Here is a 21,490-nt window from a genome sequence, read left to right as displayed (position 1 = left end):
CATTATGAAGCAAGCTGTGACATTAAGGCACATAAGGCAATATTGGGGAAGGTGACCAAACATTTGGCCAAAGAGGTATGTTTTAATGAGTATCTTAAAGGTAGAGAGAGAGATGAAAGTGTGGGGAGAGTATTCTAGAGTTAACGGCCTAGGCAACTAAAGGCTTGGTCAGCAATGATGGAGCAACTGAAATTGGGGATGCTTAAGAGAATGGAATTAGAAGAGTGCAGATAACAAAAGGCATGGATGTAGCAGAGAGGTGGGAGGTGGGGGGTGGGGGGAGTGGAATGATGTTATTGAGTTGAAAATAAGTGGTCTTACTGATGGCACAGAACTCCACACTGTTAATCACCAACAAAAATCAAAGCTTAACTTATCATTGCATAAAAATGTATCATTACATCTTTGTGATTATTTGTTCATCCAAAAATTTGTTTATCATGCTTCACATTTACAACATGGGCATGTTTATGTATAAACCGAGAAACCATAGCTGCATTTTAAAACAAAGAGCAGGCCTATGATATTTTCTATTATTACAGCCAATTGTAGATGAAATTCATATGATAAGAATATGGATCCCTCTATTCAAATCGGATCCGTAATAATAGATTCATAACATTAAATTATCTGCTTTTATTAATGGTATTGCATGCAGGTTAGTATTAGATAATTAATCCATTACGTGTACAGATAATCATCATTAGTAAGAACTTCATTTCTACTCCACAGGAGTAGAAGAATGATTACTAGAATCAGATCATCATCATATACTATAATACACTTCATTACAGGACCTACAGACTGAGTTCAGATAAAAATAGGGTCTTATTCCACCAGAATCCTTATTAATGCATTTTGACTGTATGATTGTTTACAACTCTGAATTCTGTCTGTGGGATACTTGTGGTCAACTTTCCACATCACAGTAATTTTTTGGCCAAATTTAGTGCAATCAGGTCTTGGCGAAGGAACTGGCCAGTTTTGACTCCTTAATGCTTTGCATGATGCGTCTCTTTTTGGTGTTTACACAACTTATTTAAATAGAACACTTCTGTTTGCATGAAAAACACTTAAGCTGGTTCCATCTGAGGATACATACTCTGGGTTTCCATTTCACCCACACTGCCACAGCACATAAAAGCGATCAGGCTCAGAATCATGCCAGGAAGCACAGACACAGCATTGCAGGCGTCCCTATTCAAAGAACTCAGTCTGACAATCTGCCTTCACCAGCCAATGAGAACAAAGACCAAAGCCAGCTTGCCATAAGGAAGGTGATGTCAGAAGGATCGCCCAAGCCTGAAGGAGGTAAGGAGATCACCATTATTCAAGATTTTTATGATTCTCTACATAACTGGGCAGATGGGAATGATTTGCCAGCATTTTGAAATGCTAATTGAATCATTGATTTAAAGCATTCATCTTACTTCAGCAATCTTCCCTAAATTAACGATGGAATTGCAGATGTTGTGTTTGCGGGTGACTTGTCAATATATTTCATATTGCTTTCTCCCACCATGTGATGCTCCAAACTCCTCTATTCTGGCAAAGAGGTGAAATAGTTTACAGCAGATAGTTTTGTGACCTTTGCCATTATTTCATCAACTACAGGCTGTTGAGTGAAGCAAGGGAGGAGATAGCAGGGGCACTGGCAATAATTTTCAATACCTCTCTGGTCACAAGAGAGGTGCCAGAGGACTGGAGGACAGCCAATGTTATTCAAGAAGGGAGGAGGGGATAAACCAGGAAACTATAGGCCAGTCAGTCTAACCTCAGTGGTGGGGAAACTATTGGAAGCAATTCTGAGGGACAGAATTAATCTACACTTGGAGAGGCAGGGATTAATCAAAGACAGTCAGCATGGTTTTGTTAAGGGGAGGTCATGTCTGACTCAATTTGATTGAATTTTTCGAAGAGGTGACCAGGTGTGTAGATGAGGGCAATGCATTTGACGTAATCTACTTGGACTTCAGCAAGGCTTTTGATAAGGTCCCACTTGAGAGACTGATAATGAAGGTAAGAGCCCATGGGACCCAAGGCAATTTGGCAAATTGGATCAAGAATTGGCTGAGTGGCAGGAAGCAGAGGGTGATGGTCGAGGGGTGTTTTTTTGACTGGATGCCTGTGTCCAGTGGGGTTCCACAGGGATCAGTGTTGGGTCCCTTGCTGTTTGTGGTATATATAAACAACTTAAACTTGAATGTAGGAGGGTTGATCAGTAAGTTTGCGGCTGACACGGAAATTGGCTGGGTGGTAAATAGAGAAGAGGATAGCCTTAGATTACAGGAGGATATCAACAGGCTGGTCAGATGGGCTGATCAGTGGCAAATGGAATTTAATCCGGATAAGTGTGAGGTGATGCGCTTGGGCAGGACAAACAAGGCACGAGAATACACAATGAATGGTAGGACCCTGGGAAGTACCAAGGATCAGAGGGACCTTGGTGTACATGTCCACCGATCCCTTAAGGTAGCGGGACAGATAGATAAGGTGGTTAAGAAGGCATATAGGTTACTCACCTTTATTAGCCGAGGCATAGAATATAAGAGCAGGGAGGTTATGCTGGAACTGTATAAAATGCTGGTTAGGCAACAACCAGGGTATTGTGTGTAGTTCTGGAATCTGCATTACAGGAAGGATGTGATTGCACTAGAGAGAGTGCAGAGGAGACTTACCAAGATGTTGCCTGGGCTGGAGAGTTTTAGTTATGAGGAGAGATTGGATAGACTGGGGTTATTTTCCCTAGAGCAGAGGAGATTGAGGGGGGACATGATTGAGGTGTATAAAATTATGAGGGGCATAGATAGGGTAGTTAGGATGGAACTTTTCCCCTTGGTGGAGGGATCAATAACCAGGGGGCATAGATTTAAGGTAAGGGGCAGGAGGTTTTGAGGGGATGTGAGGAAGAATTTTTCACCCAGAGGGTGGTGGGAATCTGGAAGTCACTTCCTGAAAGGGTGGTAGAGGCAGAAACCCTCATAACATTTAAGAAGTATTTGGATGTGCACTTGCGATGCCATGGCATACAAGGCCATGGGCCTAGTGCTGGACAATGAGATTAGAATAGTTAGGTACTTGTTTGACCGGTGCAGACTCAATGGGCCAAAGGGCCTTTTTCTCTGCTGTAGACCTCTATGACTCTATGACAATAATGAAATGCTAAAGTGCAACCTGATATGGAATCCCCTGCTTTTGATTTTGTCCACCATTTTTTTGCATTTGTTGGTTATCTCCTACTTTCTGTGGTATATAAAGTAATCTGACTGAGATTGAAGGTTCACCATCTGACAGAAATTCTCCCAGAGACCTAGCAATCTCTTTACTGTGCCACTCACTTTGTGAATTTCCTCACACCCCATTTTCCTTGTGTTACTTTCTCAATAAAGTTCAAATGGATAATTTTACTTTCATTCCATTAATTTCATTAAAGTGCTTTGTTTTTATTAATTTGTGCAAGAAGGATCTGTAACTATTTATAACTTGCCATATTTGCAAGTTGAAAGAAATCTTTGAGTAAAACTTATCTCAAGCTTGATATGTGCAGAAGCTAACGGATTTCAAAAAGTGTTGTTTGTATTGAAGAGAAACATATTTTCTATAGCTTATAATTAATGGGATATTTATTTTGATGTGGAGTGCAGATCAAGAGGGCAAGAGACTCAAACAATTTTGGTGATTGGGCTTCCTTAATGTTGAACATGTGATCTGCAGGCACAGTCATGCTGCTTTTCAGCAGCTCAACATTTGAGAGGGGTAGAATATCTAGGGAGCAGCCATTCATTATGAGCCTTCAACAGTTTAAAGGGAAAGGTAAGGCTAGAAAACTCAGGAAACAATGGAGCAGATTATTTCTGGATTAGAGAAAAGAAGGAATTGAATTTGAAGAAGCCTTGAGACTCTGAACCCCCAAATGAATCAAAGTAGGCTGGACCTACTTCAAGCTATTACTGCAGCTGATATAGGCTGGGCCTTGTCCAGCAACTACAAGAGTTTAAAATGAGTTATCAAGATATCCATGTAAGATAATCAATCCTCTTTGGGATTAGTTATCTGATTGTTTTGGCATCCTGAGATCCACAGTGAAATCTACACCCATTCTCACAGACATTAGTTCTGTTGAGCCTTCAGGAGAATACAGGACATCATTTCTTCGGAACTTTCCCAGTCACAGTTGCTCAATGAGGGGGAAAACTACAGTAGGTTCAGCCAGTCTCCTTACTCGAATTTCCCAGTCTCCTATCTACATTTGGCCAGTGGAATGGGTTCTGCCACAGTCCCCCTTCCCCCAACAGCAGCATCTGAGATGCCATGTCCAGTGGAACAGCCGAATTGTGGACCTTTAATCTTTATATTCTGTTTCTTTGAAGGAGTTTCTGTCTGGTGTTTTTGTTTTAATCTCTTGTTTAATTTATTTTCCAAACTTCTAGAAACTAATTTTAGTTCATCGATTTATCCAAAAATTGTGGTTGAACATCAGAACATCTTCATTTGCTACTTTCTTGTCTGGTGCACAAACAATTTTGGTGTATAACACTGATATAATTCTATTTTCATAAAGTTATTAAATTAGATACTGTGAGAACTGGTTAAACAGCGAGTATTCCTTTGTAAAACACACCCTTGTTTAAAGGGATCAGCCTAGAATAATGTGATTGACATGGGTCAGTTTGGAAAGTGTCAAACTAATTGAAGTGCAGTTTACTGCAGACAGCTTTAGATAAAAAGACTGAGCAAAAAGTAAAAAGCAGCAACTGAAAAATCAAATACAAGATGCTGAATCTAAAACTCAAAGCCCAGATTCCCTAAAGGGATGTCTTGACTAATATCACCAGAATGTGTGTGTTTCACAGTGAGAGAATAAAGAAAAAGTGGATGCAACAGGACCTTTATGACTAACAGAAAATAATATTTGCCAAAATGTAGAATATAATTTGGCATAATCCTTGACATAATCTTGGGCAACAGGTGTAAAGAGGATTTCTGACCTTGCTTTGAGGGAAAACTAGCAGATTATCTCTAGCATTGCCGACAGTGAGTTGGAAATAGTGCTGAAGATTCCAGCACTTAGCAGTACTGGCCACAGGGAGCCAAGAGGCATTGGCAGCCACAGCCATTGCCACAACAAAGGGTCACAGTGTGACCCACAGCAGTAGATCAGCAATTGGCTCCTGGAGGATCATCAAGAGGCTCAACCACTCGAGTGGACTAGAAAGTTACTCTGTAACCATCATTCTGTGCCAAGTCCAGGTGAATGTTAAAAATCACACGATCAAAGAAGAGTTCAAGTTCACTGATTAACCTAGCCAACCTTACTCCCTTAAGCAATTGAACCAAAAAACAGATTGACTGGTCATTTATCTCGCTGTTGTAAATGGGACTTGACTGTCTGCAAAACTGATGCTATGTTTGCCTACAGAACAGAAGTCACTGGGAAATAATAATTTATGATAGGTAAAACACCATGTAATGTTTCTGTAATAGAGTATGATATTGTTGCAAATTATTTCATTTAACATGGTAGCTGTAATAGAGAGCATATTTTTTTCCAGCAAATAAAATGACAAAGAGGTAATTAACACAAAAGTACAACTTGAAAGTCTCACCTTCCAGCGTAAAACACTGGAACAATTGGTATGTTAATAAACTGGATTTCTACTACATATTTAATTACTGCTATGACAGTCAGAATTGAATTGCTCATTTCTGGTGATCTATAAAGTAACATTTTTGGAGGTCTTAGAAGCATCAGTATTGTTAATGTACAGTACAGCATAAGTTTTTTTAATTTATTCACGGGATGTGGGCTTCACTGGCTGGGCCAGCATTTATCGACCATCCCTAATTGCCCTTGAGAAGGTGGTGGTGAGCTGCTTTCTTGAACCACTGCAGTCCCTGTGGTGTAGGTACACCCACAGTGCTGTTAGGGAGGGAACTCCAGGATTTTGACCCAGTGACAGTGATGAATCATGAAATATTTCCAAGTCAGGATGGTCAGTGGCTTGGAGGGGAACTTCCAGGTGTTGCCATGTGTTTGCTGCCCTTGTCCTTCTAGATGATAGTAGCCATGGGCTTGGAAGGTGCTGTCTCAGGAGCCTTGCTGAGTTCCTGCAGTGAAGGAAAGATATACTGGCATTGGAGGCAGTCCAGAGAAGGTTCATTAGGTTGATCCCAGGTATGGAGGGATTTTCTTACGAGGTTAGGTTGAATAGTTTGGGCCTGTACTCATTGGAGTTTAGAAGAATGAAGGTGACCTCATTGAAACACATAAGATTCTTAGGGGGCTTGACAGGGTAGATGCTGAGAGGATTTTTGCCCTTGTTGGAAAGCCTAGGACCAGAGGGCATAATCTCAGATTAAGGGGGCACCCATTTAAGACAGGGATGAGGATTTCTTCTCTCAGAAGGTAGTGAATATGTGGAATTCTTTACCGCAGAGGGCTGTAGAGGCTGGGTCATTAAGTATATTCAAGGCTGAGAGAGACAGATTTTTAATCAGTAAGGGAATCAAGGGTTATGGGGAAAAGGCAGGAATGTGGAGTTGAGGAGCCATGATCTCATTGAATGGTGGAACAGACTCAATGGGCTGAATGGCCTACTTCTGCTCTTGCATCTTATTGTCTTATGCTCTTGTAGATGGTACACACTGCTGCTACTGTGCATTGATGGTGGAGGGAATGAATGTTTGTGGATGTGGTGCCAATCAAGCGGGGCTGCTTTGTCCTGGATGGTGTCGAGCTTCTTGAGTGTTGTGGGAACTGCACTCATCCAGGCAATTGGAGGGTATTCCATCACACTCCTGACTTGTGCCTTGTAGATGACAGATAGGCTTTGGGGAGTCAGGAGGTGAGTTACTCGCCACAGGATTCCTAGCCTCTGATCTGCTCTTGTAGCCACAGTATTTATGTGGCTTGTCCAGTTCAGTTTCTGGTCAATGGTAACCCCCAGGATGTTGATAGTGGGGGATTCAGTGATGGTAATGCCAATGAATGTCAAGGGGAGATGGTGAGATTCTCTCGTGTTGGAGATGGTAATTGCCTGACACTTGTGTGCCACGAATGTTACTTGCCACTTGCATCCCAAGCCTGGATATTGTCCGGATCTTGCTGCATTTGGACATGGACTGCTTCAGTATCTGAGGAGTCACGAATGATGCTGAACATTGTGCAATATTCAGCAAACATCCCCACTTCTGATCTTATGATAGAAGGAAGACCATTAATGAAGCAGCTGAAAATGGTTAGGTCTAGGACACTACCCTGAGGAACTCCTGCAGTGATGTCCTGGAGCTGAGATGACTGACCTCCAACAACCACAACCATTTTCCTTTGTGCTAGGTATGACTCCAACCAGCGGAGAATTTTCCCCCTGATTCCCATTGACTCCAGTTTCCTCGGGCTCCTTGATGCCACACTCGGTCAAATGCTGCCTTCTACCCCACTTCTGGAGTTTAGCTCTTTTGTCCATGTTTGAACCAAGTCTGTAATGAGGTCACTAACTGAGTGGCCCTGGTGGAACCCAGACTGAGTGCCAGTGAGCAGGTTATCACTAAGCAAGTGCCACTTGATAGCACTGTTGATGACCTTTTCCATCACTTTACTGATGATTGCAAGTAGACTGATGGGGCGGTAATTGGCTGGGTTGGATTTGTCCTGCTTTTTGTGTACAGGACACACCTGAGCAATTTTCCACATAGTCGGGTAGATGCCAGTGTTGATGCTGTACTGGAACAGCTTGGCTAGGGATACGGCAAGTTCTGAAGCTTAAGTCTTCACAACTATTGCTGGAATATTGTCACAGGGCCTATAAGACCATAAGACATAGGAGCAGAAATTAGGTCATTCGGCCCATCGAGTCTGCTCCGCCATTCAATCATGGCTGATAAGTTTCTCAACTCCATTCTCCCGCCTTCTCCCCGTAACCTTTGATCCCCTTACCAATCAAGAACCTATCTATCTCGGTCTTAATAGACTTTGTAGGATCCGGTGCCTTCAGCTGCTTCATGATATCATGTGAGAAATGAATTGAATTGGCCGAAGACTGGCACCTGTGATGCTGGGGAGCTCTGGAGGAGGCTGAGATGGATCATCCACTCGACACTTCCGGCTGAAGATTGTTGCAAATGCTTCAGCCTTATCTTTTGCGCTGATGTGTTGGGCTCCTCCATCATTGAGGATGGGGAAAATTGTGGAGCCTCCTCCTCGAGTGAGTTGTTTAATTGTCCACCGCCATTCATGACTGGATGTGGCAGGACTGCAGAGCTTAGATCTGATCTGTTGATTGTGGAATCACTTATCTCTGTCTATCACTTGCTGCTTATGCTGTTTGGCACGCAAGTAGTCCAGTGTTATATCTTCACCAGGTTGACACCTCATTTTTAGGTATGCCTGGTGCTGCTCCTGGCATGCCCTCCTGCACTCTTCATTAAACCAGGTTTGTTCCCCTGGCTTGATGGTAATGGTAGAGTGGGGGAAATGCTGGACCATGAGGTTACAGATTGTGTTCGAGTACAATTCTGCTGCTGCTGATGGCCCACAGCGCCTCATGGATGCTCAGTCTTGAGTTGCTCAATCTGTTCAAAATCTATCCCATTTAGCATGGTGGTAGTGCCACACAACACGTTGGAGGGGATCCTCGATGTGAAGATGGGACTTTGTCTCCACAATGACTGTGCAGCGATTACTCCTTAGTCTTATGGACAGCTGTGTCTGCGGCAGACAGGTTGGTGAGGATGAGGTCAGGTATGTTTTTCCCTCTTGTTGGTTCCCTCGCCATCTGCCCCTCTGCCCCTGACCCAGTCTAGCAGCTATGTCCTTTAGGACTCGGCCAGCTCGGTCAGTAGTGGTGCTACCGAGCCACTCTTAGTGATGGGCATTGAAGTCCCCCACCCAGAGTACGTTCTGCGCCCTTGCTACCCTCAGTGCTTCCTCAAAGTAATGTTCAATATGGAGGAGCACTGATTCCTCAGCTGAGGGTCGGCGGTTGGGGGGTGGGGAGGGGGTGCAAGGTGGTGGTGGTGCAGTGCGCAGTATGTGGTAATCAGCAGGAGGATTCCTTGCCCACGTTTGACCTGATGCCATGAGACATCATATGGCTTGGAGGCGATGTTGAGGATTCCCAGGGCAGCTCCCTCCTGATTGTAAAAACCATTGTGCAGGTCAATAGGTGAAGCCTAGTTCTGAAAATCTGGCTGCAGGGGTGAAAGAATTTTACTGAGAGCTCACCTAGATGGTCAAGGTCAGCAAATGCATCTTTACATGACAGCACCAACTCATTGCTCCAACTGCCCCTCAATGCACCACACCCCCATCACTCAACCATTAGCACCCCTTGGCACTCAGGGCTCATGTCTCCTATTCACATACTCCATCTCCCTTCCAATGCTGCAAAATTCTCATCCATCTATTGCTGCCTGCACATGCCTCCTGATATTCAGCTACGGCAGGCACATCACCTGTACACAGTGCAAGATGCTCACTGACATTCTGCCCTCTAACAGGGCAAGGTTGCCCTAAAAGGGAACTGCAGGGGATAACTACACTTTCATCCCCTGAGCTTGACGAAGGTGATGCTATCCCACATCATGGAGCTGACTACAATAGCACCTGCAGCTCTTGACATTGCTGAGATCATTCTGGAGGTCACTTCTCATCCTCATCCTGCTCCATATGGTGTGAGGTGCAAAGTATAGATGATGTAATCGTGGACCTCATGTTTTGCACCCAGTTCCCATTTATCATCCAACCTTCTCTTTCTGCTTCAGATACCCAAGACCTGCTGCCTGACCAGCCACTACTCATACAGGAAGAAGAGAGAGAGAACAGCAGCATACTAGTGATGAGGAAGCACTCGTAGCCACCAGCATAGAGGGTAGTATAGAGTTGGGATTTGGATGTAGTGAGTCACCAGGTATGCATGGGCTGTAACCAGGCCAGAGGAAAGAATAGTTTGTGTGCCATTGTAGCGGAGCATGAGATTGCAGAACATTTCTGATGCAGAGGACATGGATGAGGACTTTGATGGGGCAGTGTACAGGAGAACACTGAGGGACATGCACTCAGAGATACTTGATGCATTGGATGTCTGCCAAACAGCCACATGATGCTGTCAAGGGGCATAGAAGAATTTGATTCCAACATGAAACAGGGAATCACACAGAGCTTGGAGACCATTGTTAATGCATATTCATTGTTTAATAATATGCAAGAGGTGGGCATCAATTCGGGATTTCTAATAAATAGACACAGACTAAAACTGTGCTTGTAATGATTGTAATGTGTAACTCTCTACATAAACAAAAAATAACACAAAAATTTGACCCAGTTCTATCCTTCACCACTTGGCTTTCTGGAATGAAACATCCATTCTTTCTATCTTGGCAGTTGTGGATCCAGCCATGATACAGTGTCTGATGGTCGATGCCTTAATTTCAGGTGAGGGTGATGAGATCTGTGCTTGCTGCCATGCAGAGTCATGCTGCTATTGAGGATGTGGATCTCAGTGCTTAAAGAGCTTCTCACAGCAATCTGTGCTCCAGCAGATTAAAACAATTGCCGAAATACTGCCTCAGAGGAGTGGAAGTGACTCCATGGTGCCTGAACCTGCCATCCTCTATCAGATGATAATATTTGGCCTACCACCTCTGCTAGTGCCCTTGCTGTTGCCTGTCTGCCATCCCAGACCTGCTTCCACCCATACCAAGGTTGTGCAGCCTAAGGCCAGGACCTCAAGACCCAGAGCTGCTCAAGCATGCCCTCCAAGACCATCTGCAGCCTCCCCCAGTGAATGTGAACAGCTTTCCACCAGCCATGCTGCAACCACTGGGGTAGCCTGATGTAAGAACATGAGACCAGACAAAGGCACCTACAAGACAGCCACCAAGGGAATGCAGAAGGCTGAATAGTTCATTTCTGTTTGTATAACTGGATCATTACATAATGTAATTGAGAATGTTTTCATGGGTTAATTTTTTTGTTGAATGGAGACCCAGGGGAATGTGTGCTGGGGCATCTCAGTTGGATATGACGGTGAGGAATGGTGAGTATAATTGGTCAGCAGAAGCTATTTTATTGAAAGCAGTGTCTGAGCTGGCAATCTTAGACAGCCTATCCACGGCAAAGGGTCCAGAATACACCCTTCCTCCTTTCTCCTTCTCCAGACTGTAGGAGGCAGCAGCTGCTCCCTCATGATGGTGATGATATGGAGGACGTTGCATTCTTCTATTTGTCACAAATGTACCAATCACATGACAAGGATTGGTAAAGGAATAATTTTGATCCTTTATTAGAAGATGAGATTATAAAAATAGGGCAGGATTTTGCCCTTGGCATGTGGGATTGGTGGGGGCGAGCAGGGACATTCGGGAAGCCGATCGCCACCCATGATTAGTAGCACACCGCGGGCGGGCCAATTAAGGCATGACCAACATGATACGCAACCTGGGAATGAGTGCAAAGGGGTGGGCGCGGGCAGGGGGCATGATGCCCGCCGGGTTCAAATGTGACCCGGTGGCCAATTCAAATGCGGCCTTGGCAGCCACTGGAATCCTTTTGAATGGAAACCACACCTTGGAGACGGCAGGCAAGAGGGCAAGCCGGCAGAGCAGCCGGCCCTGTGTTTCTCGGGTGAGTACCTCACAGCCCTTCAGGAGGAGGCGGCAGCGAGAGAAGAAACACTTGTCCCCAGGGATGGGAGGAGGAGGCCCCCCTCCATCACCAATAAGGCCTGGGAGGAAGTGTTATCCAGGGTCAGCAGCCATGACATGGTGAGACGCACAGGGGTCCAGTGCCAGAAGCGCTTCAATGATCTTCTGCGATCAGGAAGGGTGAGTAACGTGTTGACAAGGGTCACTTTGCAGAACAGTTAAGAGTTGCCCATCCCCCTGTGGACCTGTGTTAGAGTGTGAGTGGCAAATATCAATGAGGCAGGAGCTGGTCAAGGGAGTGAGCCCTGGCTGCTTGGACTGAGTGCCTTGCATCTCCAGGGCCATGAATCAGCTGAGCCCAGCGAGGTGTTCCTCAGGTGGGGTTGGCCAGGCGGCAATGGCGCTGCAGATAGAGAGTGGGCTCCTCTGTCCTTTCAGGAGAAAACATCCCCTAACAATATTGAGAGGTTCCTTCACTGCCGCTGTCAAAATCCTGGAACTCCCTCTCTAACAGCACTGTGGGTGTACCGGTTCAAGAAGGCAGCTCACCACCACCTTCTCAAGGGCAACTAGGGATGGGCAATAAATGCTGGCCCAGCCAGTGATGTCCACATTCCACGAATGAATAAAGCAAAAGGGTCACAGACTGGCGGGGGGATCCCAAACCTCCTCATCCTCACACGATACAAGCAGGAAGCCCTGGAGCTAGAGAGGTGCCATCAAGCAGCCGTGGTGAGGTGGGGGTGCCAGAGGAAGGTGAGAGTGTAGTGCACTGAGGTGAGAATGTCCGTTATTGCAACCATTCCAGTGTAGGCTCTATATTGAAGTGAGCCTCGAAACTGGAATCCCATGGATAATGGAAAGACAAGGGAACCATGATGCATATCTCCATCTCACCAGGGTGCCAGGCAGGCACAGTGACAGTGCCATAACTTAAACTAATGACATGTCCTTCTTCTACCTTTTGAGCTCACCCCTGAACCGAGGACCACCATGCTCACCCGCACCTGTGTCACACCCTCTCAGCCAGGGAGGCACCAACGCAGCTACCAGCGCCTCAGTGGGCATAACATCGCTGTGTAGTCAATCGGTGCACATTGGTGAGGGCAATTCACACTCTTCTGAGGTGCAGGTGGAGGCAGAGAGTGTCCAGGGCTCTGGCAGTCGGAGAACTGCTGATGACCAGGAACATGTTCAGTCGACGGCTGGTGATGGGGGCCTCTGGAGTCGTCTCTGAGGCAGCAGATGCTGGAAGTCTAGCAGGGTGTGGGGGAGGATCTGGTGGAGATACATGAGGGAATGTGTGCCATGGTGTCCACTGTGGAGGAGTCCATGTGGAGCACGAGCAATGCAATAACCCTCATGGCTGAGCACAATGCCTCCCCCATGGAGAGAGTGGCGACTCTCATGGAGAGGCTCCTCCAGGGACTCAATCAGGGGTTCCTGGGGATGCGCTCGGACCTGCAGTCCTCACACCGGCATTGACCTCAGCTGGTCAGTGCCAGTGTGGGAGATGGATTGGGCCCCCAGTATCCCAGCTTGGTGCCCATCCATCAATAGTGAGCAGGGAGGTCCAAAGCGACCTGATGGTGTGCAAGCTGCCTGTTGTCTCTGTGGGTTACTCTCAGGGCGCTCTGGATGATGGCAGCAGCTCCTCTGCCCCTCTGCCAGTGACCAGGGCATCTGATGAGGCTGCAATGACTGGTGAGTTGCCAGCCATGCCACTGGCTGCTCCCTCCCAGGCAGGGCCAGCACAGGTTCCACTGGCCAGAGGACGCCCACCAAGGTCATCAAGGTCAACAGGACAGCAGAGTGAGCAGCTGTCCCCAATACCGGTGCAGCGAGGGGAGAGCACCTGTAAGCAAAAACGTAAAGTACCTTAAGCACAACATGGGCTTATCATGGGTGATATTTGGTTCCCCCATTTTTCAATGGTATGATGGAAAACACCGGTTAATGTTAATTTCAGCAATGTTTCACATTCACAAGTAAATGAGATGTTAATTTGTGCAACTGGTCTTTGTATGCTTCATTTGTTCTGTAGGTACAGGGTAAACCATGATGTTATGATGAACATGTGTCTCCTGAAACTTTATTGCAAAGGCACAAAGTGTATGTTGTTGACCAAGGAACTGGTCCTGTCAGGGATCAAGTGTGGAGCCTACAGCCCTGGCATGTGGTGGTGGTTCTTATTTGGTGGACTAGCTGAAGAAGCTATGGATCAAAGTGTCCCGGGTGTCCCTGTCTCCTTGGAGGTTATCCAGGTCAGTGTCTATCCCCTCAGCGTTCTCCTCACTGTGCTCGTCCTTGGACTCACCACTGGACTCATCATCTGTTGCCTGTGCAGCTGTGTCAAGATCTTCTTCCTCCACTGGGTCCCCCCTTGAAAGCGCCAGATTGTGGAGAGTGCAGCATATAACCACTATCTGTGACACATGATCTGGGGGGTATTGCAGTGCACCCCCTGAATGGTCCAGGCATCGGAAGTGCACCTTGAGAAGACCAATGGTTCTCTCTACCACAGCCCTTGTGGAGCCGTGGCTCCTGTTCTACCGCCGCTCGGTGTCTGTTCTTGGATGGCGGAGAGGTGTCATGAGGCATCTCCTGAGGGGATAGCCCTTGTCACTCAGCTGCCATCCATCCAGCTGAGCCCCGGTACCTGGGACTGTCTGAGGATATAGGTGTCATGGGAGCTTGCACAGACTTGTAGAATCAGATCACACACTATCTGCACGTTCATGGAGTGGAAGCCCTTCCTGTTGACGAAGGCACTGGGCTCACCTGCTGGCGCCTTGCTGGCCACATGTGTACAGTCTATAGCACCCTGGACACGGGGGAACCCGGGAATCGCTGCAAAGCCTCTGGCTCGCTCAGCCTGGCTGGCCTTGCCTGTGTGGTAGTGAATGAAAGTCAATGTACACCTGAACAGAGCATCTGTCACCAGCTTGACACAACTATAGACAGCTGATTGGGAGAGTCCACAAAAATCCCCCACTGACCATGGAAAGAGCCAGAGGCAGAGAAGAGCTGGGGGCCACTGTGACCTTCAGAGCCACTGGCATGGGCTGTCTACTCACGCAGTCGGAGCTGATCTCAGGCCTGATCCTCTGACAAATGGAGGTCGCTGTCTCCCTGGAGAGGTGGAGCCTCCTTTGGCATTGCACCTCAGACATATTGAGGGAGCTGCATCAATGCCTGTAAACCCTGGCAGCAGGATAGTGGCATCTTCTGTGGCCCCTTCCACCTTGGACTTCATGCTGACCCTGCGCCCCTTGTGCCTGCGCCTCTCCTCCCACAGGTCCCTCCCCTGGAGGCTGCATTGGGACACCTGCCTCCTCTCCCTTCTGCCCCTCGCTTCCTCCTCAGAGGAGGGGCCTCCAGCGGAGACCACAATCCCCATTACCAGGGTAAGAAAAGAGGCTGTCTGACACCTGGAAGGCCCCGTGCAGTGTGAATCCTCCAGGGGCCTGGAAAACAACATTATCTGTATGGCTATAAATTGGGAGAGGGGAATATGCAACGAGACCTGGGTGTCCTTGTACACCAGTGGCTGAAGGTAAGCATGCAGGTGCAGCAGGTGGTAAAGAAGGTAAATGGTATGTTGGCCTTCATAGCCTGAGGATTTGAGTACAGGAACAGGGATGTCTTGCTGCAATTATACAGGGCCTTGGTGAGACCACACCTGGAATATTGTGTGCAGTTTTGGTCTCCTTATCTGAGGAAGGATGTATTTGCTATACAGGGAGAGCAGCAAAAGCTTACCCGACTGATTTCTCTGATGGCGACACTGACAATTGAGGAGAGATTGTAGATCAGGATTATATTCACTGGAGTTCAGAAGAATGAGGGGGAATCTCATAGAAACCTATAAAATTCTAACAGGACTAGACAGGGTAGATGCAGGAAGGTGGTTCCCAATGGTGGGGGAGTCCAGAACCAGGGGTCACAGTCTGAGGATATGGGGTGGACCATTTAGGACTGAGATGAGGAGAAATTTCTTCACCCAGAGAGTGGTGAGCCTGTGGAATTTGTTACCACAGAAAGTAGTTGAGACCAAAACATTGTATGTTTTCAAGAAGGAGTTGGATATAACTCTTGGGGTGAAAGGGATCAAAGGATATGGGGAGAAAGTGGGAGCAGGTTATTGAGTTGGATGATCAGCCGTGATCATAATGAATGACAGATGCGCCTCCGCCTCCATCGAGAATGCGTGTTGATGTCAGTGCGCTCGGCCGACATCAATGCGCTTTACTTAACTCTCGAGCGGGTCAGGCGTGCCCTGCTGCCGAGCTAAAAACTCTGCCCACAGTGTTCACACTGACATGTTTAGGCACGTCTGACCCTTACAGCTGCTACATTCTGAGTAAAGTCATAGTGTTGCACAGAGGTGAGTAATGATTGACAGCAGTTTAAATATGCTCCCTTAAAAGTACAGGTACATCATATCACAGTATCCTTTTTTCTAAACTAGAGGTTTGCTTTTTAAAGAATCAAACTATTTACATGACAGCAAAAGAAAATCACAATGTGTCTCAATATAGCTTTGCACAAAGCAATAAATGTATAAGTCTCTGAAATGTATCAGCAATTTGCTTATCTGTCCAGACTTAATTATAGTGATCTTGGTTGGAGGTTGCTATACTGGTTCAGAATGCTGGTTAGGAGTGTTTTGTTTGTGTTACATCTTAGATTGTGTTCTATTTGTAATAATTCACTTGGTGTTTCTGGCTATACTATTGTTCTGATTTGGCATCTATTTCATCACACTCAGGCCATTTGGTGTTTATACTTGATACAATATTGTTTCTGGACCTATGATGACGATTTCTGCTGGATTCCATTTGCCATCGGTTGGCTGTTGTACTTGGACTTTTGGCTGGGTAATTCGTTACCCGTTTGCTGCTCATGGGCATCTTTCGTCTTTCTCTGTTTTTTCAATTAAAGCATCTTGTACTCCTGGCAGTAGCAGTATCAAGAATTAATGACTGGGGAGGGTTGTCCGCACTTGTCTGCCAAATAATAATTCTGCATTGGTTCTCCAATATGATGAAGTTTGCAATTTGGAATGGGTATGCATATTTGGTTTCAACTGTGCCACATAGCCAATCAGCTGATAGCCTGCATTGCAGAGGTAGGTGGTTTTCTTCCAGTGTAAGTATAGGATTTCCACTGGTGCTTCTTGTAATCTGTGTTTCTCATCATTGTCTTGACAATACCATGGTTGGTGACCAATGACAGGTCCCTGCTCTCTGGTATGCCTGTGATCACTGGACCTGTGGTTTCCATAACATAAAACATCTGGGGCGATCAGGGTGCATTGTTATAGTGACACTTGTTTGTAATAAATCCCAGAGATGGAGCCTGCAAGCCATTGTACACAGTGAGTTTGGCAGTGGTTAGTTGAATCATCACTTGCCAAGTCTATGAGTACATCCATTTCAGTATACAAAGTGGAAGGATGTTTGGACCTACACAAGTATACAAATTTGAATACAATTTGCGCTGACAAATCATGAGCAAAGTTATAGCTCATGGAATAAAAGGGACAGTAACAACTTGGACATGGAATTGGCTGAGCAGTAGGAAACAGAGAGCAGTGGCTATTGGATGTTTCTCAGCCTGGAGGAATGTTTGTAGTGGAGTTCCCCAGGGGTCAGTGTTATGACCCTTGTTTTCCCTGATATATATTAATGATATAGGCCTTGATGTACAGGGCACTATTTCAAAGTTTGCGGATGATACAAAACTCGAAAGTGAACTGTGTGGACGATAGTGTAGAATTTCAAAAGGACATGGACAAGTTGGTGGATTGGGCAGATGGGTGGTAGATGAGGTTCAATGCAGTGAAGTGTGAAGCAATTCATGTTGGTACAAAGAACATAGAGAGACATTGCAAATTAAAGGGTACAATTCTAAAGGGGGTGCAGGAGCAAAAGGTTGATAAACCCCCTGGAACAGATGAACTGCATCCCAGACAGTTGAAGGAGCTGGCTAGAGATTTAGCGGATGCTTTGGTGGTTATCTTTTAAAGTTCTATAGATGTTGGAAAGGTTCCTGCAGACTGGAAAGTAGCAAATGTAATCTCACTATTTATTAAGGGAGGGAGAGAGAAAACTGGAACTACAGACCTGTTAGTTTGACGTCAATAGTGGGAAAATGTTAGAATCTATTTTAATGGATGTGATAACTGGATACTTCGAAAGTAATGATATGATTGGGCTGAATCAGCATGGATTTATGAAAGAGAAACTATGTTTGACAAACCAGTTGGAGTTTTTTGAGGACGTTCCTTGTAGCATGGGTAAAGGAGAACCAGTGGACGTGGTGCATTTGGATTTTCAGAAGGCTTTTGATAAGGCCCCACACAGGAGGTTAGTAAACAAGATTACAGCAAATGAGATTGGGAGTAATACACTGCTATGGATTGAGAATTGGTTAATAGACAGAAAACAGAGGAGGAATAAATGGGCCATTCTCAGGATGGCAGGCTGTTACTTGTGGGGTACAGCAAGGATCAGTGCTGGGTCCACAACTGTTCGCAATCTGTATAAATAATTCGGATATGGAAACCAAATGTAATATTTTCAAATGTTTGAAAAGCAGAGTAGGCTTAGTGGGCCGAATGCCTACTCCAGCTCTTATATTTCCTGTGTTCCTTTGAAGTTCCTCATCCCTGGAAACCATTATTGTGAATCTTCCTGCACTCTCTCTAATGCCTTCACATCCTTCCTAAAGTACAGTGCCCAGAACTGGGCATAGTACTCTAGCTGAGGCCAAAGTAGTGACTTACACAATTTCAACATAACCTCCTTGCTCTTGTACTTCACATTCCTCTGCATTAAACTTCATCTGCCTCCTGTCCTGCCATCCCACCAACTTATCTATGTCCTTTTGAAGTTTTACATTATCCGCCACATAGTTCACAATACGTCCATGTTTTATATCATCTGCAGACTTTGAAATTGCGCCTTTTACACCAAGATCTAGGTCATTAACATATATCAGGCAAAGATACTGCCCCTTTTGTTCCATGAGCTATAACTTTACTCACATGTCTGTTGTACAGCACTACTTCAAATACTTTCTGCAGGTCATGTACACCACACCACAGCATGTACCACAGGTCATGTACACTACAGGTCGTGTACACCACACCACAGCATGTACCACAGGTCATGTACACCACACCACAGCATGTACCACAGGTCATATACACCACAGGTCGTGTACACCATACCACAGCATGTACCACAGGTCATGTACACCACAGGTCATGTACACCACAGGTCATGTACACCACACCACAGCATCTCCCTCATCAGCCCTCACTTTTACCTCTTCAAAAACACCAGCAAGTTAGTTAAACATGATTTTCCCTGACGAAATCCACACTGACCTTCCTTATTTAATCTGCATTTGTCTATGCGACTATAAATTTTGTCGTGAATTATTGTTTCTAGAAGTTTCCCACCACCGAAGGTAAACTAACTGGCCTATGTCGCTGTGCTTATCTTTAGACCCTTTCATGAAAAAGGGTGTAACGCTTGCAATTCTCCAGTCCTCCGGGACCACCCCAAGTCTAACAAAGACTGAACATTTTGGACATTGTCTCTGCAGTTTCCACCCTCATTTCTCTCAGTACTTCTGGGTGCATCTCCTCTGGTCCCAGCTAGTGCCTTATCTATTTTCAGTACAGGCATCCTTGTTTTTTATTCTTTCATGTTGCAGTCCTCTGGCACCATCCCTGAGGCTAAGGAAGACTGGCCATAATCTTTCAGCCTTTCCTGGACTCAGGACCACCTTCACTTCCAGAGGACTGGAGAATTGCAAACATTACACCCTTGTTCAAAAAAGGTTGTAAGGATAAGCCCAGCAATTACAGACCAGTCAGTTTAACTTCAGTGGTGGGCAAGATTCCAGAAACAATTATTCGGGATAGAATTAGTAGTCACATGGAAAAATATGGGTTGATTTGGAAGAGCCAACATGGATTTCTAAAGGGGAAATCATGTTTAACTAACTTGCTGGAGTTTTTTGAAGACGCAACAAAAAACTCGATGAGGGTAATGCTGTTGATGTGATGTACATGGACCTTCAAAGGCATTTGATACAGTGCCACACAACAGACTTGTGAGAAAAGTTATAACTGATGGAATAAATGGGACAGTAGCAACATGGATACAAAATCGGTTAAGTAATAGGAAACAGAGAGTAACGGTCGATGAATATTTTTCGAACTGGAGGAAGGTTTGTAGTGGAGTTCCCCAGGGGTTGTTATTTGGACCCTTGCTTTTCCTGATATATATTAAAGATCTAGATCTTGGTGTACAGGGGACAATTTCAAAGTTTGCAGATGATACGAAGCTTGGGAGTGTTGTGGACTGGGAGGAGGACAGTGTGGAACTTCAAGAGGACATAAACAAGTTGGTGGAGTGGGCAGATGGGTGGCAGATGAAGTTCAGTGTGGAGAAGTGTGAGGTGATGCAGTTTGGTAGGAAGAACATGGACAGACAATATAAAATAATGGGTGAAATTTTGAAGGGGGTGCAGGAGCTGAAAGGCCTGGGTGTGTATGTGCATAGATCATTGAAAGTGGCAGGACAGGTGGAGAGAGTAATTAATAAATGATATAGTATCCTGGGCTTTATTAATAGGGGCATAGAGTGCAAGAGCAGGGAGGTTATGCTGAATTTATATAAGACGCTCGTTATACCTCAGCTGGAGTATTGTGTACAGTTCTGGGTGCCACATTGGAGAGAGTGCAGAAGAGGTTTACAAGAATGGTTCCAGGGATGAGAACCTTCAGTAAGAAAGATAGATTGGAGAGGCTGGGACTGTTCTCCTTGAAGAGGAGAAGGCCGAAAGGAGATTTGATAGAGATGTTCAAAATCATGAGAGGGCTGGACAGAGTAGATAGGGAGAAGCTGTCCCCACTTGTAAAACGATGAAGAACAAAAGGGCGCAGATTTAAAGTGATTTGCAAAAGAAACAAATGTGATGTGAGGGAAAACTTTTTCACAAAATGAGTGGTTCGGGTTTGGAATGCACGGCCTGGAAGTGTGGTGGAGGCAGGTTCAGTCAAAGCATTCATTAGATGATTATCTATATAGAAACAATGTGCAAGGGCATGGGGAAAAGGCAGGGCAATGGCACTAAGTCATAATGCTCATTTGGAGAGCCAGTGTAGACATGATGGGCCAAATGGCCTCCTTCTGTGTTGTTAAAATTCTGTGATTCATGGGTTGTGGGTATCGCTGGCAAGACGAGATTTGTTGCTCCCCTTAATTGCCCTTGATCTGGGTGGCTTGCTGGGTCAATTCAGAGGGCAGTTCAGAGTCATTGCTGTGGATCTGGAATCCCATGTAGGCCAGACAGGGTAAGGATGACAGATTTCCTTCCCTAATAGACATTCAAAAATCAAATTAATCTCCCTGAAGCAGCCCTGTGCCTCAGGGAGATTTCTGTGTGCATGCGTGAAAGAGCGCAGGCCCCGACTCTCCCTCCTCCCCCTTGTCCGCACAGGGAGCACTCAGTGCTTTCGGGTGCACGTCACGCTGGGTGGGCCTTAATCGCCCACTAGGAGCTGTTGCCTCTTTCTGCCCTCTACACTATTACTATCCCAGGCTATCGGTGGAATTGTCCCAGATTTGCACTAAGTGTGGTAGCAGGCAGGTAAAGCCCTCCAACCATAATGACAGGTTTTCATGTTGTATCATCCCAAACTGGCCACATTATTTATGCACTCCCAGGAAACACGCCATTTCCATGGCAGCCGGGCTCTCATTCGCCCACCATGCCATCACCTCACTGCTGCATCACGCTGGGCATAATGTTTAAAGTCCAGCCA

Source organism: Carcharodon carcharias, assembly GCF_017639515.1.
Source record: "Carcharodon carcharias isolate sCarCar2 chromosome 13 unlocalized genomic scaffold, sCarCar2.pri SUPER_13_unloc_6, whole genome shotgun sequence".
Lineage (NCBI taxonomy): Eukaryota > Metazoa > Chordata > Chondrichthyes > Lamniformes > Lamnidae > Carcharodon > Carcharodon carcharias.
Note: the sequence above shows the minus strand (reverse complement) of the source record.